The 18,604-nt window shown below is 37.9% G+C and overlaps 1 protein-coding gene across 17 annotated transcripts in view; it reads right to left on the bottom strand.

Moving 5' to 3' along the window:
* The window catches only part of caska (calcium/calmodulin-dependent serine protein kinase a), a 234,381-nt gene that overhangs the window by 214,808 nt on the left and 969 nt on the right, over positions 1–18,604 (bottom strand). The window lies entirely within an intron of this gene.

The raw sequence follows: 18,604 nt of genomic DNA, 5'->3' as shown, positions 1-18,604 counted from the left end.
TTTTTTTTTAATTATTATTATTTCTTTTCCCCGTTACCTTGGCAAGAACAGCCTACGTGAAACATCATGAAGATGCCATTTAATGGTAATCTCACAGTATGCGAGACATTTCTCAAAGAAATATGAAAATCTTACAATGACACAATCCTAGATGGAGAGGTTTCTAACTAGCTAACCTCAGCCAGTAACACAGCCCAACTGTACTCAAGCATTTCCATGTATTGTGTTTTTTTTAAGAATTTGAAAAGTATATTTTCAAACATACACCTTGAGGTATTTAACCAGCTGTGGATTCAGTATTTGGACTGTACAGTTTATTAGGTGAAATAACAAGGAGGCCGTCAATGGCTGGTGAAATGTTACTGAATGGCAAAGGAGACGTACCCAGGTGCCAAACTAATAGACAAGGTAATGTGAAGAACAGCAGTTGTGCCATCTTGATTAGATGTGAAGGTGCTCCAGGTCCACATAATCTAACAGCTCATGACACAATCCAGTGCACGCAGTCGCACACTTAACCAGATCTTCCACGTGTCACAGCACAAACTGAGTACCCCTCAGAGAGAGGTGCGAGACGCGTCAGCCGAGGAGAACGTTTCCAATCAACGCAAATTTAAAAAATACTGCATCGATTTCCATTTACTGGAAAAAAAATTATAAAATGAAAACAAGCTGCAACATTAACACATAATGGGTATTTCTTATTATACATCATTTTTTTTGTTTGTTTTTTTACTTGCATTTTAATATGCATCTCCACCACCTGTTTCAATCCCAGAATCCCATTGCTCTCCCTTATTAAAAGGACAAAGGTAAATCTCCTTAACTCGATTTACAAATGCTACATTCCAATCACAGCACTACTATGTCCCAAGACAGATTGCAAATATTTGAGTAGAGTAACTTCAAAAGATAAACTGTAATACAGCATGTCGTTCTTTATTTTTACTTCAATGTATTGAAGGACATGTATTTATGTAGGCTGTTTATTCTTGTACATTTGTGTAGAAAGCTGATACACACACAAAAAAAAAGAAAAATATGTGGCCTAAAGGGACAGCTTAGAGCCAGACTGCTGTCCCTGAGCAGACAGGCTGTTCAACAAGCAGACCTTGCTCCAAAGTATGGTTATAAATCATTTAAACCTGCACTCCAAAATACAAAATGGTACAAAAGCAATATGACAACAAATGGGGGACAGAGACTTAAGGTATGATTGAAACGGCAAGACTAGATGCTTTTCCACACCAAAATGTTTTGGACATGCACTGAGATGTGCAGAAAACTGAATGGGATACTAGAAGAATGGGAATAAAATGCAATTCCCAAAATGCCAGACTTAATTGCTAGGCATCTCATTCCTGCCCAGACCAAACAGACCAACATCCACAATTACTTATGTGACAGGGGATCTCCATATCAGTCTCTCTCCCCTCAAACACTATGCTCTCCCAGGCTAGGCAAGAATCACAGTCCACAAAACCAGCAGGAGGAGAACAATCTGTGGATAATAATGCTTCTTAGACCAGCGTGGTACACCAGCCCCCTCACAAAGTCCTCCTACCTTACAGTGACAGTGCACCCTACAGCTCTCAGCGACTGTCAGCGTGACATCCAAGGCGGGAATCTCTCTCTAGTTTTCCACCACAAATCATTTTAATTCAGAGAAGCAAACTTGAAAACCAGCTTCCACGCCTTTGCCTACTTTTGCGCTTCCTTGTAATGAAGACTGTGCAGTGCATTTTGTTAATGCACTGCTAATTCGAAATTTAAATGCTTTGCTTAACTTCCCCCCACGTTTGCTCATTTGCAATATGGTTTATGAGCTGCCCTATATGCCAGATATTAGAGACAAATATATATTGCAAAGATATTGATTATATCAGTCATTTAATACCTGAACAATAGATTTTATGTGTGCAGTGTTATGAATGTGTTAACATTCTCAAACAAATTGGAGGAAGTTATGTTTGAGCTAAAAATTAAGTCCAAATAGAACAAATGCCACGAGTCAACACGTACTGTGTACTTTGCGAAGAACATTTACAGCAACACAAGAGCAGCTCACAACGGGCAGCCAGGCTCTTGAAACGCAGTGCTTTTGTAATGAATGAACAAGAGCATTTTGAATGATGCGATGCCATGTTTATGTATGAGAAACCAGATCCGTGTATGAGTTTTAACCTCAAAAAACTAAAAATGCCAGTCTGACCTTCATTGTCAATTTAAAGAATGATTCACAGGGATTCTTCTACATTTTAAAAACCTCAACCTTTACCATCAAGAGTAAACCATTCAAATAATTTCACTTATCCAAGAGACTGTCTATGTACCACAATTTATTAATTTGAAATGTATGCAAATCCTTACTGCAGGAGGGAAGTGACAGGACTGCAGACAGAGAGAGAGAGAGAGAGCGCAATTGAAGCACACCTATTAGGCTTTACATTTAATAGTTACTCACTATGTTAAAGTTATTGCATTTACAGCAAATTATGTATGCAACAAGTGCTGGTGGGATTTGTAGATAACGGTTCTGAGGGTTGCATGTGTTTGCCTTTTCCTTTATTTCTTTTCAAAGCCCCTTGCTAGATTTAGCTGCAGACAACAAAGCTGTGGAAAATGACAACTTATACTCCCAGTTCTTTCACAGGCATTCAGACCTATTTGTTCTACACAGTTTTACTCCTGGATTGTTTAAGATTGCTAACTAAGTTAACGAGCAAATACTGACAGCAACAGCTTAAAGTAGGAAGAAATAGAAAATAAATTGAAAATAATTGCAGGCCTCGTCTACATCGTGCATATGTACCGAGAATTATCTTATTTTAACCATCAAAGCAGAGCACGCCACCTGCAGTCGGGGCCTTTGACAAATCCTTAGTGGTTTTAATTTTTTAATGCAAAATCTCCACACAAAAAAAAACACCAGCCACTGCAAATAAAGAAACTTCAAATTAAACTAAAATTTCAGCACTGATGAAGCAGAGCTAGGAGATGAAAGCAGACAGCAACCAAAAATAAATAAAGTAGGCATTTAATATAAAGCACCCATCAGCTTTTCCCAGGGGTGTGTTGGCTATGAAAACCAAACCTACACGCACACGCACAAAGTGAAACCTCTACAAATCCAAGTCAACCGCTTATCATTAACAAAGCATGTATGCGCTCAGGACAGCCACCAAGGAAACAAATGCCAGTCAAGGAGCAGCAGGTTGCAAAATGTAAAGATTTCATCAGTGAATTGAGCAATACAAGTCAATCTACCCATGCGAATACATCCTAATCTCTGAATCTCTCACCATTAGCAGCCTCCTTATGGGAGGAACCATGAGCCCGGAAGACACATACTAGTCCATGCCATCAATGAAAAGGCTCTCAGGTTGCAGCACAGGGAAGATATGGGGGTGGGAAAGCAAAGTCCTTGTTCTCATAAAGGTGACATTGTAAACGGAGGGTTTGTAACCAAATCCCAGGATTCTGAATCAAGTTCACATCCACATGCTTGCTCATAGTAAAGCTTTTGATTCATTCACTGGGGGAAAATTGATATCATAAAAAAATAATCAGAAAACAAAAATGCACAGTGCTGCAAGTGTCACCTTAAAAATAAATGTACAGGAAAATAGCATGACCTTTTACCTACCATTCAGAAGCACAATTTCTACTTATCTAACATATTGCTTGAAATATAGCCACAGTGTCATTTGGTCTGCTGAAATTCACAGTATCTCGCGTCTCTGCAGAGTATTGCGTTAAAAACAGATTACTTTCTGCCAAAACCATTTACCAACATCAGAATGCCCCTTTTGTATTGTTTGCTTTATTTTGGTTGTCACATATTGCAGAAAGGCCAAGAGAAATAAACAGAACATCTTCATGCATTAGTCATGATTTCACTTGAACCTCACTCTGCAATAGCTCACCCTCTGTCCTTACCAAGCCTGCTTTTTGGTACAGTTTCTGTAAATAGATGTACTGATAACATCAGTTTTTTTTTTTATTAAAAACTGAAAACCACAAGGAGAGCAGCTAAATGATTTGGTGCCATTTCACAGTAACATGAAACTAATAATTTGTCAAGGTCATTTTCCCTAAAAAGAACAATAAGATCAATACAGGAGAGAAATGCAACAGCCCCCTGACTTAATGCATTTCAGTGGTTTATTTGATAGGCATGCAGAAGCTTCCAGTGCATCATTCAGCTCGGCAGAGGGATGGCCATGAGGTTCAAAAGTCAAACTCCTCTCCTGGATCAAGGTCCAGGTGCAACCGTGAGGACATTGAAGCAAAGCATGTGGAGAAGGAAGGGTTAATGACCCATGCTGATATCAGAGCAAGAAGTAGTTTGGTCACTTAAGACTTCCCTCCTGTTTTTTTCAATACTAACCTCTGTAAAATCATTAAATGAGCAACTTTCCTTAGGTCTCCTTAAATAATCACAGTAGGTAGGATACCAGCACCAATGTTTTGAATTACTCTCTCCTTCTCGTTAGAAACAAAACCACAACATTTGTATGCAACCACCTTTGGGAAAAGCATCCCCAATCTGTAACAGATGTCATTAAGTACATTATAACATCTCAGGCTACACACAATGCTTTATTCATAGATGTGCCAAGGTCACCAAACCAATTTGAGGTAAAGGAGACTGCAGAGACAGAATGATTACTGCTTGCGATGCTTTCAATTCACCTAGTCCCGATGTGTTCTTGAAGCAGGGAGCTGCTTAAACGCCCATAATTCCTAGTAATCATTTCCATTAAGTACATGAAGTAGAGGAGGTGAGTTTATCAGGTTTGCACATTAAAATTAGAAAAAAAATATGCAGTTTTGCAGAAAAGTAATTATAAATAGTTTTTATTGAAGACATTAGCTCTTCAACAAAAGCAGAACATTACATATGATAAGAGTACAATATGCAAAGGTATGGACGTCATGAGCATGAGTACAGGTATTGCTAAATTACATCCTTTACATTCACCGTGTCATTTACAAGTTCAGGAGCTGAACCTTATTACAGCATAATACGAATAATAATAAATACTACTACTACTAGATTTTGATTTAAGCACCTGAAGCCCACTTGAGGTGCTGCTTAATATACATCCCCACATACAGTCAGCCAGCAAGGGCACAGAAAGATTACTGGGTCAATAAAACCCTACCACGTAGCTTTCCAGCACTGTCCACCCATGCAATCTGAGCTTTAACTGACCAGAGACAAATGGTGAGATGGACATATTACTCACATTATCTAGAGCAGTGGTTTGCAAAATATGCAACACAATCCAGAAACATTAGGCACTTTGAAACAGTTAAAGATAGTTTTTTGGTAGGGCATGATTCCTTCTATATCTGAAAATGCAAACACCATATCAATCTCATCTGTAGCACCTACTAAGAAACCCAAGTCAACACAGTGATGCTCTTCATCAAATTTGTTAATGCACACCAAGGTCCAAAGCCCGTATGTCATTTGCAGCAAGTTAAAAAAAAAAAAAAACATGGCAGTTTTAAATTATCAGTGCAAAATCTTATTCACACCTCCCCCATCTGCTACTTCATCTGCAAGCACTCAAGCACGAATATATTAAATGTACTGTGCAAAGCCTTATTTTAAACAAACACCCGGCTGGAAACTATATCAACAGACATGGCAGGCCTAAAACAAAAACAACTAGGCCTAGTTTGAACTATGGAGCAGAAAACAGTGGAAAGGCTGGATCCAGAGTCAAGACCAGACATGAACTACATCATCTCTGTACAGGGCAAGTTTGTCTGCTGCAAGTGCTGCGGTATATGCAGATTAATTTCAAGATGTAATTAAAAAGCATGGACTGGTTCTGGAGCAAATTTACAATTACAAAGAAACTAGTTTGTTCTGGAAAACAAGGAAAGACTTTTACTCATGGCCAGAGAAGCAGGATGGAAAGTCCAACACTGTTAGCAGGTGAACAGCCACAATGGTACACAAACTACCAATTGTCATAATGGTCAGAAGACAATTATGTTATTGGTTCATGAGGATAATTGTTTGTCTTCCCCTGTGTGGCAAAGTTTGAAGAACTCATGTGCACTCAAATCAGCCCACTGGCAGTGAGTCACAAGATCAACAAAAGAGGACGCATCATAAGGATTTGGCACTTTTACCCTGGACTTTTCAACCTCCACATCCATTCAAATTTCAAGAGGTAGGCCTTCAGCTTCTTGGCTGAGGAACTGATGTCTCCATCAATCTAAGATCATATGACAACACTATTTTAAGCCTTTTAAAAACTATTTTAAAACTACTTGGAAATGAATTGTATAATGTTTAGACACTGTATAAATTAATGATATCTGGTATAAAGAAGATAAGCCTGTTTTTTCCATCTAGCTAATAAGACTTTTAATGGTTATTGTAACCTAGATTTCCATCCATCAGTTTCTCAAAGGGGAACATCTGAAGATGTTAAATGGCAATGGGCTGGACATACTGCAAGATGAAACAGACCAAAAATTGACAAAAGCTATAGAATGGACCCCAAGAGAAAAAAAAAAGAAAGACCCAGAAGACCACATAAAAGATGGGAAGATAAAATAAGAAGCTTTGCTGGCATGACCTGGAGAAGTGATGCTGTACATCCTAACAAGTACAAAAATCCTGAGCAGGCCTTCCTTCAGCAGCAGATTGATAATGGCTTATATAATTTGTTTCTGCATATCACTATTTCCTTTGGCACAACACTCAAAGATTACAACTAATATTCCAGTACAAAAGTTACCTCTCGTGGGCTAAAAGATCCTAGAAAGAGAATGTTGGATAGGAATAACTTGCCTGTGCAGTTCTTAAGCAGGGGTTTGTGTGCAAGAATTAGTGTTATGTGTGTGTAACGTTAAATCAGTACATAATGTGTATGTACCACAGCATATGCAACAGTAATTCAAAGGTAATTCAATATAGGATGCGGCTGCAAGGAATTCAAAGTTCTTTCAGGACTGTTGACAAAGACATCTTCATATTAACATGCAACTGCAAGACAAAATTGACTAATTATTGCTGGCAAACTGTATATCCTTAACAAGCCATTAAAGAGGTTAGGAACCATGTTGATCTGTATTTATGTATTTTAAGGACAAGCTGAAGAAAGTGGAAGGGGATGGCAGCTTTGAAATTGGAAAAACACAATATAAATTCCTTACAAAAGAGAGAGGGTCAGGTTCGTCACCCGACAACCTCATAAAGTGTGAAACAGTTCATTGGAAATTATCATAAGGGCATGCCTTAAAAATGCACACATCACAAGATTTTTATAATGGGATTTTCTTCTAATCAAGGGTATTGTTTTCATCATTTTAATGTCATTATACAAAAATGGACTGAAAGATTTATGTAGTACCTCAAAGAGATGTAGTGAAAGTCTTCCCCCAAACATGTGAGTTACAACAAATGTTTTAGGTCTTAAATTATTTATTCAGTTTATGCTTCACAATGACCCCCAATGATGTATGAAATCCTTATTATCCAACCTTTAAAGTAAGAGCAACCTTTCATTTTACTGTAGAAAAAATGAAGTGAAGAATAGATGAATGTTAAAAAACAAAGTAGAAAATACCATATAGTCATTCATTCAGGAAAGCACTTTGTAATATAGTCAATATTAAACCGATTAGAGAAAATGCTAAAATAGAAGTATACGGCCAATATTCCAGATGGACAATTCATGATCTTAATGGAATATGCTACCAGGACACAAACAGCCTGAGGGCCAAGTCTGTGACTCTTAATGCTGTTCTTTTTGTACAGATTTGAGCAAGACAGTTTTAATTGCTTGTGGCAGGGTCTCCTCCATGAGCAAACTGGTGCCTGACCTCAGCAGAGGCGTGGTACTTCTGCACCAAACACACTTGTGTGCAATGGTATATGCAAGTGCAAAATATGCACTGTTGCAATGGAGTCAAGTCTTCCGTCTACTGCAATGTGTTACGTCTGAAGGGAGCACAAGATTCTTGACCTGTCACCGCAGCAAAGCATTACAAAAAAACCTGCAGAATCTTCAACAAAAGCAAAAGCCCAAAACATTGCCACAACTGCAGTGTGACATCATCTTCAACATACAACACTGACACTTTGAGGCTTACATGATTTAAGTACAAAAACTGAAATTAAAGGGGAAAGCTTAGGGGTGTGGCATTAAAAATAATATCACTATTTTAGACCTCACAGATGATATCCATATAGGACAGCAAATAAGGAGATTTTAAATATGACAGACAAGATGGATATTTAAATTAAACAAAAGCCATTTGCTCTGTGGACATGGAGAAGAGCTCACAATTACACATCACAATGGGGATTTATGCCAGAGATGGACAAAATCAAATAACTAAACTAAACCATTGTGCATGTTCACTATTAATTATAATAACCCTATTATCCTCCTACTATTTATTTATTTTACAAATGTTCCGTTGGTTTCTATTAATTTGTTCCCCTTTATCCGAAAGCACTGTGATTAAAAAGGTTTAGAAAGTTTGTTTTTCCCTCATATTTCCATGCACTTGCAGGTTTTCTCCAATGGTACAAAATCAGAAAAACATTTACATACACTGTAACCATTTAATGACAACTGCACCCATTCCACTCCCACACCTGCCTGATCCCAAAAACGTCATTATATATATATATATATATATATATATATATATATATATATATATATATATATATATATATATATATATATATATATATATATATATATATATATAAAATCAGCCATTGCACATTTTTCGATACTCATGCAAAAATGTCTCAATTTGCATTATTTCCTAGCCAGTCTGACAGAACCTTTGTAGCTGTGAAGCCGGTCTTCAAAGGTCTTCTCAGCTTAGTGCAGAAGGCAGGCTGAAGGAATTTGGTATGGAGCTCAGCTGCCTTGCCTTGAGAGGGCAGCTTTTATGGCAAATTATTAGCTCAGCCCAGCTCTCACATGAGCCTACAAAGCATACTTTCACTTACCACATCAACAAGCATGTGTGTCCCATTCACTTTCCCAACAAAACTGAAAACCCTGGCTTATTCTGCCCACAGAAATGGGTTAAGAATAGATGGTAGTCATTTTTATTATTATTGACAAACATACATATTTCGATACTGATTTATCTTTGCAGGTCCAAGAAGTCCGTTAAAACTGTACCATGATCACCACAGATTTCAGGGCAGCCTTCTTCTGCATGGTATTTGTAAGAGTTACACACACTGTGTCTTTTGGCAGAGTCAAAGGAAATGATCTACATACTTATTCCTAGGCTTACTAAAATGTTTTGAGAAAGGAAAAAAAAAACTAAAAAAAACATTACGACTAAATAAACAGCTACGTCAGCATTCTCAAGTCTTAATTTTGTAAAACCACCCTCAAAAAAGTTAACCGCTGACGTCTGGGAGATTATTTTTCAGCATATAGTGGGTCACACAACTTGCCCCTATTGAAGATAGTTCTATGAAGTCAGTAATAGCCCCCGTTAATTGTCATTCATCCACAGATTAAACCTTTCTGAATTGGTGGGCCAGCGACAAGCTATGTCGCCATCTCTCTCACACCAGGCAAGACATTATTTGCATAACCCATGAGCTTTCAGCTGTATATTACTGCTGTAGAAAAGCGAATTAAAGATTTTTTACAAGTCATCACCAGCTTAATGTTCTGAACCCAGAAAATAAACATGCATTTAAATAGTAATTATGAGGAAACATATTTGGACTGCTTGATCACACACATTTTGCAAAAACAGATTTAGAAACAGTGGTGTGTTATATAAAGTGATGAAGTCTCTGACAGAAAGGCATGTTAGTGGGCAGTGAAATCAACAGCATAAAGCTTTTTTTTTTTTTTATGCTATCCAGGAATATAAAAATGAATATTAATGGCAGTAAAAATATTAAATCTCTTGATTCTTGAGCCTAAAGCCCTAATCTCTCATCTCAGCCCTCTGCCCTAGACAGGCAGACAAATCAGGAATGACCTAGTCGGCCACACAACTACTAACCCATGCAGACAAGATATAAAAACACCATCCCACAGTTATTAAAGCATTACCTTAAAGAGGTCAGCAGTAACATCTTTTAAAAAGCACCATACTATGCCTAGTTAAATATTACCAGAAGTAAAAGGCAAAAGAAAAAACAGTAACAGTGTATTACGTAACTCATGAGGAAAAACAACCATTTCTCGGCCAGGTCTTACAAAATAACGTACCATTTTCTTGAATCCCCCAAATCACAACTCAAACACAATAAGAGCTTTCTTCCACTTCCACACTATGAGACCTAACAGAATTAAAGGACCATAACAGTCCAAAAGCAAAGCATGTAGTTCTGTCAGAAGGTCAATGGCTGAGGTCAAAGGTCGGTTACAAAACACAAATTCACTTCTGCTTAAGGCACTAACTGAGCCTCCACCCTTTGACAAGCATACTTAGCATGACGTACAGGTTGCCCATTTTCTGTGGGATACTCATGAAATGTCAATACACTTGTTTCTTAGGCGTGTTGTTTATTTAGGGAGGGAGTCGGATCCCAATACCTAGGCTGTAAAATGCAGGCTTGTGAGAATTGGCAGTGAATAATGACTACACTACATCTGGCTGCTTGTGGATCAGTAGTGGTAGCTGGACTCCCCAGTCCAGCTTGATAGACTTGTAAGGAGCACCATGAGACACTGGCCACTGGGCTACTTCTCACACCTGCTCTATAGCACAGAAGCCTGATAAGTTGAAAGGCCAGACCAATATGGCTCATTACACAATCAAAACACTTCAGGGACCAACAGGTACACTGGTGTAAAGGACCATGACTGGGGATGAGATAAGAGCAGGACAATCTCAATGTTTACATACACTTGTGTTGTGAATCTCGAGAGCTAACGACTGAAGTGGGTATTATTTGTGACGTAAGGAGTTAAATGTAATGAGAGTTTTCTTCTGTAAATGTATTAGAAATAAAAGTAAAGTAACACGCCACAGATATTTTTTTAAGCCTGTTAGCCAGTTCATGTTTTAAGTTATATGAAGAACGAAGTCTTAATTATTAATTTAGTCTTAATTACCTAAAATGATGATTACTTAAATAACACTGCACTGCTTAACATCAAACTAAAATGTCTGTCAATACATGACATACGGTTTCTCTCTTCCAGCTGCTTTAACCCATGACTGATGTCAGCATTTGGAAGGGGTGGTGTAATAAATGAAAACCGCAGAGGGTCAACGCTTTCACAGCCAGCGAGAGTGAAACTCTAGAACCTCCCGTCCAAGCCCTCGTTAAAATTTCAAGCATGCTGAAAGAGCAATCAAACAGTTTCTGAATCCATCTTTAATGAAGCTTTGAGTGCATTGACCTGAAAAGTAATGTCATTCTGGCAGTGTCCACCCCTGCTACATTTCTGACAGCTATAAACCCTAACAGCACAAATCATATCCTCTGGATGGTCTCGGGCTTCTCTTAGCCTGAGACGGCGGAATTAGGGCCAATTCACAGAGGTGCACTTTTCATTACGGAAATCAAAAAGCACGAAAACATTTTCCACTGATCACAGCAGAATAAGGAGGAGAAAAAAGAATAAGAAACATCAAGCCGTTGAATCCATCCATTACTACTTTTGGGATTAGTGACAGAATTGTTTTCATAGTCTGCAACAGCCCAGTGCTCCCAGAAACAATGGAAACTGACATAAACATAACAGACTAATGCCTGAATTTTCTAATGTCCTTAAAATTGCTTTCCATTGTAATGACTGAGATCAGCATGACGAGACATGGATAAGCAAGCAACTAACTAGTTTTTTTTTTTTTTTATTGCAATACTGAGTATTATTTCAAACCACAACGACCACGCATATTGGATGAATACCAGAACTACCTTGTTAATGCTCACCAATTTCCATACAGCCCATCTCTTAAGTCAGATATTTAGACGGCATCATGCTTGAACATGTTCCAATAAAGCAAACCAGTTTGTTGCTACATTCAGGCACTGAGCAAATCTATGCTCAGCTAAATAAGCATGGCAGGCAAATGTATACAATTACAACATTTTCATACAAAATAGGACAAGAGAATGAGTTTTCTTGCAAGCATGTTGGTAGTTAGAAAGACTTATTGTACTCACTGTATGGGCTCCAAATGTTTTCTTATTTTTTTCCCCACTGACCCTAATGATTCATATCGGACATGGGGCATATTGACTGCATATAAGTATTTATGCAACAGAACACATCTTAAATGTCCTTCTTTACATCATGCAGGAAAGAATTGGGTCTATGTAGTTACCCATTCATACTTTGATAGTACTGGACATCCATACATAAGCAGATAACTCTTCCACACTACCGTATTCATTTCTGGTTGATGAATTTCAAAATATTTCCTGGTGCTGAATCTCTGAAGAGATTAAAAGGGAAAGGGGCTTCAAACAGTCTGCAGAATAAACCAAAACAATGAATCCATACCACATCAAGTCCCAACTCATCCTTGGTAAAATATGACCAAGCAAGGCTTGCAATAATTGCCCAGCTCTTGAATGATCAAGAGATTTATCAAAAGCAGAACCCTCTCTCATCACAATGACCTCCCAGTTCATAGAGCCTGCACTAGCCATGACATTTGATTAACCTTTATGGAGAGGGCAGTTCAGTGCAAGGAAGAAAAGTCTGACTTGTATTCATTATGGTAGCATTGACTAATGAAGATCAAAATTATAATGTGGCTTTTGCCCTCTTCAAAGGAAAGAAGGCATATCAGAGGTAGTTTAGTCTGGCCAGCAAAATGCCTCTTAGTTTGACTTCACACCACCTCTGATGGCAAATCCGCAGCCACCAGTAATTCTGGGTTAAACAATGAAAGGTAGTGTAGTTCACAGGAAAACTAAAGAGACAGAAGTTTTAATAAAGCAAGCAAAAACGTATGCATACATTTAAGCTAAAGAAACTGAGCGAAGGTCTGAACAGGATTACAAGAAATCATAAAATATTTTGGGACAAAAACACTGGAATGTCAAATTTCTGTAAGTATGCTATATAGTGTTAGGACATGCAGGAATTGTGTACAATATCGGATTTGGTTCATGCCATTGCCAAAACCACAGGTACCAGTCAACTAATGCACAGAAGCCATAATACAAGCACGTTATAAAGCTATCAAGTTCATTCATGCATAGCAGTCTCCTCCTTTGGCTCAAGGCTAAGGCATTTCCAAGAAGGTGGTTACCATTCTGGCTCCCCGATCTGGGTCAGTTTTTAGCATCCTCTTGATGAAAAGGGGACACGTTCAAGAACGCTGACCTAATTATCCCTTGCCAGATTTGCCACTATATTCAACAAAGATACCATGTGTCAATTAGATCAAATGAAACAGGAGACAAGAGTCTAAGGGAAAAATGCTTCGATGGCTTAGAACATAAGAACATAAAGTTTACAAACGAGGAGGTCATTCGACCCATCGTGCTCGTTTGGTGTCCATTAATAACTAAGTGATCCAAGGATACTATCCAGTCTATTCTTAAATGTTCCCAAGTTTTCAGCTTCAACCACATCGCTGGGGAGTTTAGGCTTCTAGCAAATTGTCTGCACCGATTCACTGGCTTGTCTGCAGCTCCCACTGTACTGGGTGGGCGGGGACAGTAGGAAAAGGGAAGCTAGCAATGAAAATCCAAATAAATCCTCCTGTCATTTATCCCTTTTTCTGGATGTGTATTTGAATGATGCCAGGGTCTACCGATCATCTCTGCATTAAAAATACACAGAGCAAATGAACACCATATTTCTATTTTTGTATCAGCCTCACTGTCCATTGAAAGAAGCCCAGTGTGTCCATAAAAATACCTGATTTCAGCAGGAGGGTTGTTGAAAAGCCCCGACCCCTGCGGCGTCAGATTATATATACTGCCAGTCTTTGCAAGCGAACAGACAGTGATAAAAAGTGCCCTTCCTCCATTAAATGGCCCACCACCTCTCATACACTCCAGTAAATTAGGGATTTAAAGAGCCATGTGCCTTGTAAATCTGGAAACATACTGTAAAAAAATAATTAGGGAGGGGGAATTCAAATCAAGCAGTATTTTCAATAAATGATCATCTGTACTTATTTATTGCACAGTAACCTAATGACAAGCCACTTACCCATTTCAATATGCAAAGTAAATATTTGAGGTGATAGAAGCGAACGAGTAACAAAATAAGCCTACACCAATGGGTTAGCTTTATCCAACAAAACTAAGCTGTCCAAATACCTGCATTGAAACACTGGCTAAAACAAACCTGTGCCTAACATTTTACATGAAAAAGCCATCTAAATGCATGTTTTTTCAAGAACAACTAGGTTTAAAAGGATACGCACAAAATCCAGATTACATTTTCACATATTAACTGTTTGGGTACAAGTGCAACAGCACACATAATATATGGACAACTAATACATTTGTTCCATCTTTTGATTCCGACTTTTCTATTCTCTTTCATATAAACACAAAAGTTATCTTGGAAAGATGCAGGCCCTGGACTCAGGGACGCAGGTAAATACTGAACACACTTGTTCCTGTTCAATTCAATTAGCCAATAATATACTCCAAATTAACCAAGATGATCACCAGCCTCCTGCAGCACCAGGGTAACATCACTCTCCATAAATCAGTGGTCAAGACCCGAAATTGTCACAACCAGACAACTGGACTGTTGAGAAATAAGGAGTGCTCAAAATCAAAGTCTGTATTATGCAGTGAAATCAAAACAAGTTATATAATGTATTTATAGATATTTATATATACCGTAGTTATTAAGTGAACTAAAATGTATCTTTCGTAAACCTTAATTTCTTACTAGTACATATTTAAACTGTGAAAGAAAACCATCAGGAGTCCAAGCTCACCTTGGCATACTCTTAATATAGTGGTCTTGTATACATATTAAGCTGCATTTGCATGTAGTAAAATTCTTCAAAGTATAAAGTCTAAACCCTTGTTTGAAGTCTAATGTGCTATTCTAATACTGAGGAAATGGTGGAAGTATCTGCATCTTAATCTGTATCTTGCCGTTTTAAACTCCACGACCCTCAATAGCAATCGGCAAACCATGTTTCCCTGGCTCTGCTTCTGAAGACTCGCTTGAGCCCATTAGAGGTCATGGCTAGAAGAAACTACAGATATTACAGGAATGCTAATGGATCCCCTATACATAGCAGCGCAAAGCGTGCCTTGGGCTGTGTGCAGTACGGTCAAATATATCACTCTTTACAACTCTGACAAATAACATAGAGCATAATAAAAAATAAAAAAAAGAGGCTGGCATTGTAACTGAATCCAGGCCTATTAAAACAAAAACGTAAATTCTGCTCGAACTGAGACTGCAAACCAACCAATGTGATATATTGATGTTCTTTCACAGCATTAATACCAATTTTAAAAAGTACCTAAACTAATGAAAAATCTGAATGCACTAGGCAAACTTAAATTACACAAAGATGCATGCAAATGTGTACAAAACAATTAACAATTGATGTAACAGAGCAAAGGCATTTGTTGCACTGAAATCTTATAACCGTCACAAGGAGGATATAATGTTCCCATGTGTTATTATAACCTTTAGCAGAAGCAGCAAAGAGCAAATCTGAAAGTTCTCCATCTCATGTTTGTAATTGGATAGGCAGAAAAAAGGAAAAAAACAAATTATCCCCCATCCCACATTATAAACAGAGCTCCATACCTGCACAAACTGGCACACAGCCATTTCATGTAATTAAATTCCTACTATGCCTCAATTAAGTGAAGGCTTGGAAATCTTACACTAAGACTTTAACAAATATCCAAAATCTAACTTTTTATTTAGCAGAAAAAAATGGGGGGACCAAACCACTGTATAAAGACTAAATAGTTTACAATAAAAGTAAAGTGTCAAAAAGGGAAAATCTGTTTGCAATGCACATTACCTGCTGTGATGGAAGATGCCAGCAATTGTACAGATATATATTTTTCATATTAAGATACTATTCTATTTTCTGACTGGTTGGGGAGAAGGCCTACTATTCTGATTAAGGCATGAAAATGGCTTACCTTTCACAGTCTTCTCTGTAGCCTATTAGTACCAAACGTATCGGTCATCGATAGGTCATTTTTAGCTTATACAATTATTTATATTCTAAATACTTAAAATACAGAGACTACATCTTTCCACATCTTGGATTACAGAACCTTTTCTGTTACAAAGCAAAATTCTGTTTTGTGCGAGAATGCGTTTCACTAAAAAAAATGAATAAATTAACCTACTCGAATGGGAGAAAAAAAAATCAGAAATTGGTCTTTAACAAAAAAGTTTTCAAAACATTGTTTAAGATGCCATGAACAGGAGCAAAAACAATAAATGAGGGAATGGACAAGTCTGAAATCCCCCCAAAAAAGCAGCAGATGCATTGTTTACACTGAAGTAGGTACAGTACAATAAACCCATTTGATCCTACAAAACATCCTTCACTAACAGCAGGTGAAGTCGTCTTAGGTTGTACTGTTTATTAATTGAGTCTCAGGCTCATGTCCCTTCTATAGGAAAGAATATTATTACTGCTATGACAAATGTGTAGATACAATCTTGTTTACAGCAAAACCAGCTTTGAATCACACAGGACCTGCCAATAAACATGATGCGCTCAAGAGTAATGTTACCCAAGTCAATAAAACAGATATATTTGGTACTTTTTGATTGGAATTATCAGAAATGATGTTGAAACGTAGATAGATATGTGCATACAAAGACTGTTTACACGCGTGTCTGTATAGGTTACATACCTTTCTGCTTAACACAACCTCTTCACAATGACAAGCACCCAGGCACCAAGCCAATGTCATTTTAAAGTTTATAGTTACTCAAGGCCTGTATAAAAAGAATATTACCCAAGTGAAAGAACGAACACTACATGGAGATATGCGTTAGAACATCCAGATGTCAAGAACAAACTCCAACCTCAGTCAAGAGGAAGACGTTTAATAGGCAGGTTAGTAAATTAGTAATGTGGGATGATGATGCTCCTTGTGTGAACCCACTGCTGTCTTGGAAACCTTGGTTATTACTGGCTCTCACATTTATCCTTTGGGGACAGTAGTCCAGGTGGGGAGTTTACCTAGTCAGGGCTTTTCAAACACCTACAGAGGGTGGGGCAGCATGAGGTTGAGTCTGTCACTCATTTTGGCACTAAATATTCAACAATCAGATCAGATCATATTTAGATCACAGTCATTGTTAAGCAAAATTGGATATAAACCTCTCTTAGATGTCCTAAAAGCTCCAAATGACAGGAGAGGGGATACAATTAAATAACCTATGCATGGGTTTTGTTCATGCAAAACAATCTGCACACAAATAATAAACACACAATTAATGAAACAAAATACAAATGCACAGTTGATACTTTCGAGGTTAAATTACGGACTATCCTGCTAGAAACGTTTGATTTGCTTTGGGGTTATTTGCAGTCTGAGCCTGAACTATACCTGAACGTGATGAGTAAAATATTGAGCGTGACTAAACATAAATAAATAAATAAATAAATAACAGGTTATCATAATGAAGGCAATTATGATTCAGACGAAACTCCCCTGCATCGGGGATGAAAGTCGTTTGTCAGCGAAAACCATCAAGGCAAAGGCAAACTGTAATCACCAATACCAACAAAGGGTTCACCAATTAAAAGTATAAGAGATGTTTTAAAACAGAAGAGAGCAGATTGCATCACGGGCTTCTCTCCATATTGGTCCCAGTATAAGGATTTCTAGTTTAAATTAATTGCACAGTAAATGTCACAACGAGCCAGCAGACAGCAATACTATAAAGTGGGCATCCCGTGCATTTTGCAGACGGTATGCTACCGCTTTAAACCGTAATCCGCGTTTTGAATAATCTTGTTCTGGATTTATCCCTTGCCAAGTATAATTACACAACCCATATAAAGGAAGCAATGGAAGAACAGTTGACAAATATAAAGCCACACACACACCCTGTAGTATAGTAGTAGTAGTAACGTGGTGCATTAAAGACACGCTTTCGTCTTACTCTGTTGTTCATATGTTCGTAATAATACGACTTGGCGATTGCATGTGGTCCATTTTAAAGTTAGCGCACAACAGTAAACGTGTAACACGCATGTTGTTACAAACGCATAACTGCCCATTACAGTGCACGGCCCGCCTACACCTATAAGGGAATAGGGTTTAACATGTTTCATTCATTTGCAACCGATATGAAATATGACCACCAAACAACAAGGTTTCCCAAGATCAAGTGCAGTGCATGCACAGAAATGCATTTGGCGAGGTTTGCAATGTGTCAAATACAAACAAACAAAAAAACCCAACCGACTGTTCCCAGATGCTGTGACTGAATCTTGTAAACGCCTCTTTTTTCCCCATTTTCTTTTCTCCTGTTTTTTTCTGTGCACCCTCTCTAAGAGACCCGAGAAATAACACAAATGCATTCTATACCGGCGATAAAAAAAAACGATAGGTGGACGGGTTAGTGATTTAGCTGCTGAAATGATGAATTATTATCTTCCAATGGACTTGTTCGGTGCACCAGGGCAGTTA

Source organism: Amia ocellicauda, chromosome 6 (assembly GCF_036373705.1).
Source record: "Amia ocellicauda isolate fAmiCal2 chromosome 6, fAmiCal2.hap1, whole genome shotgun sequence".
NCBI classification, from domain to species: domain Eukaryota; kingdom Metazoa; phylum Chordata; class Actinopteri; order Amiiformes; family Amiidae; genus Amia; species Amia ocellicauda.
The sequence above is the reverse complement of the archived record's forward strand: the minus strand, read 5'-3'. Positions and strand labels throughout refer to the sequence as shown.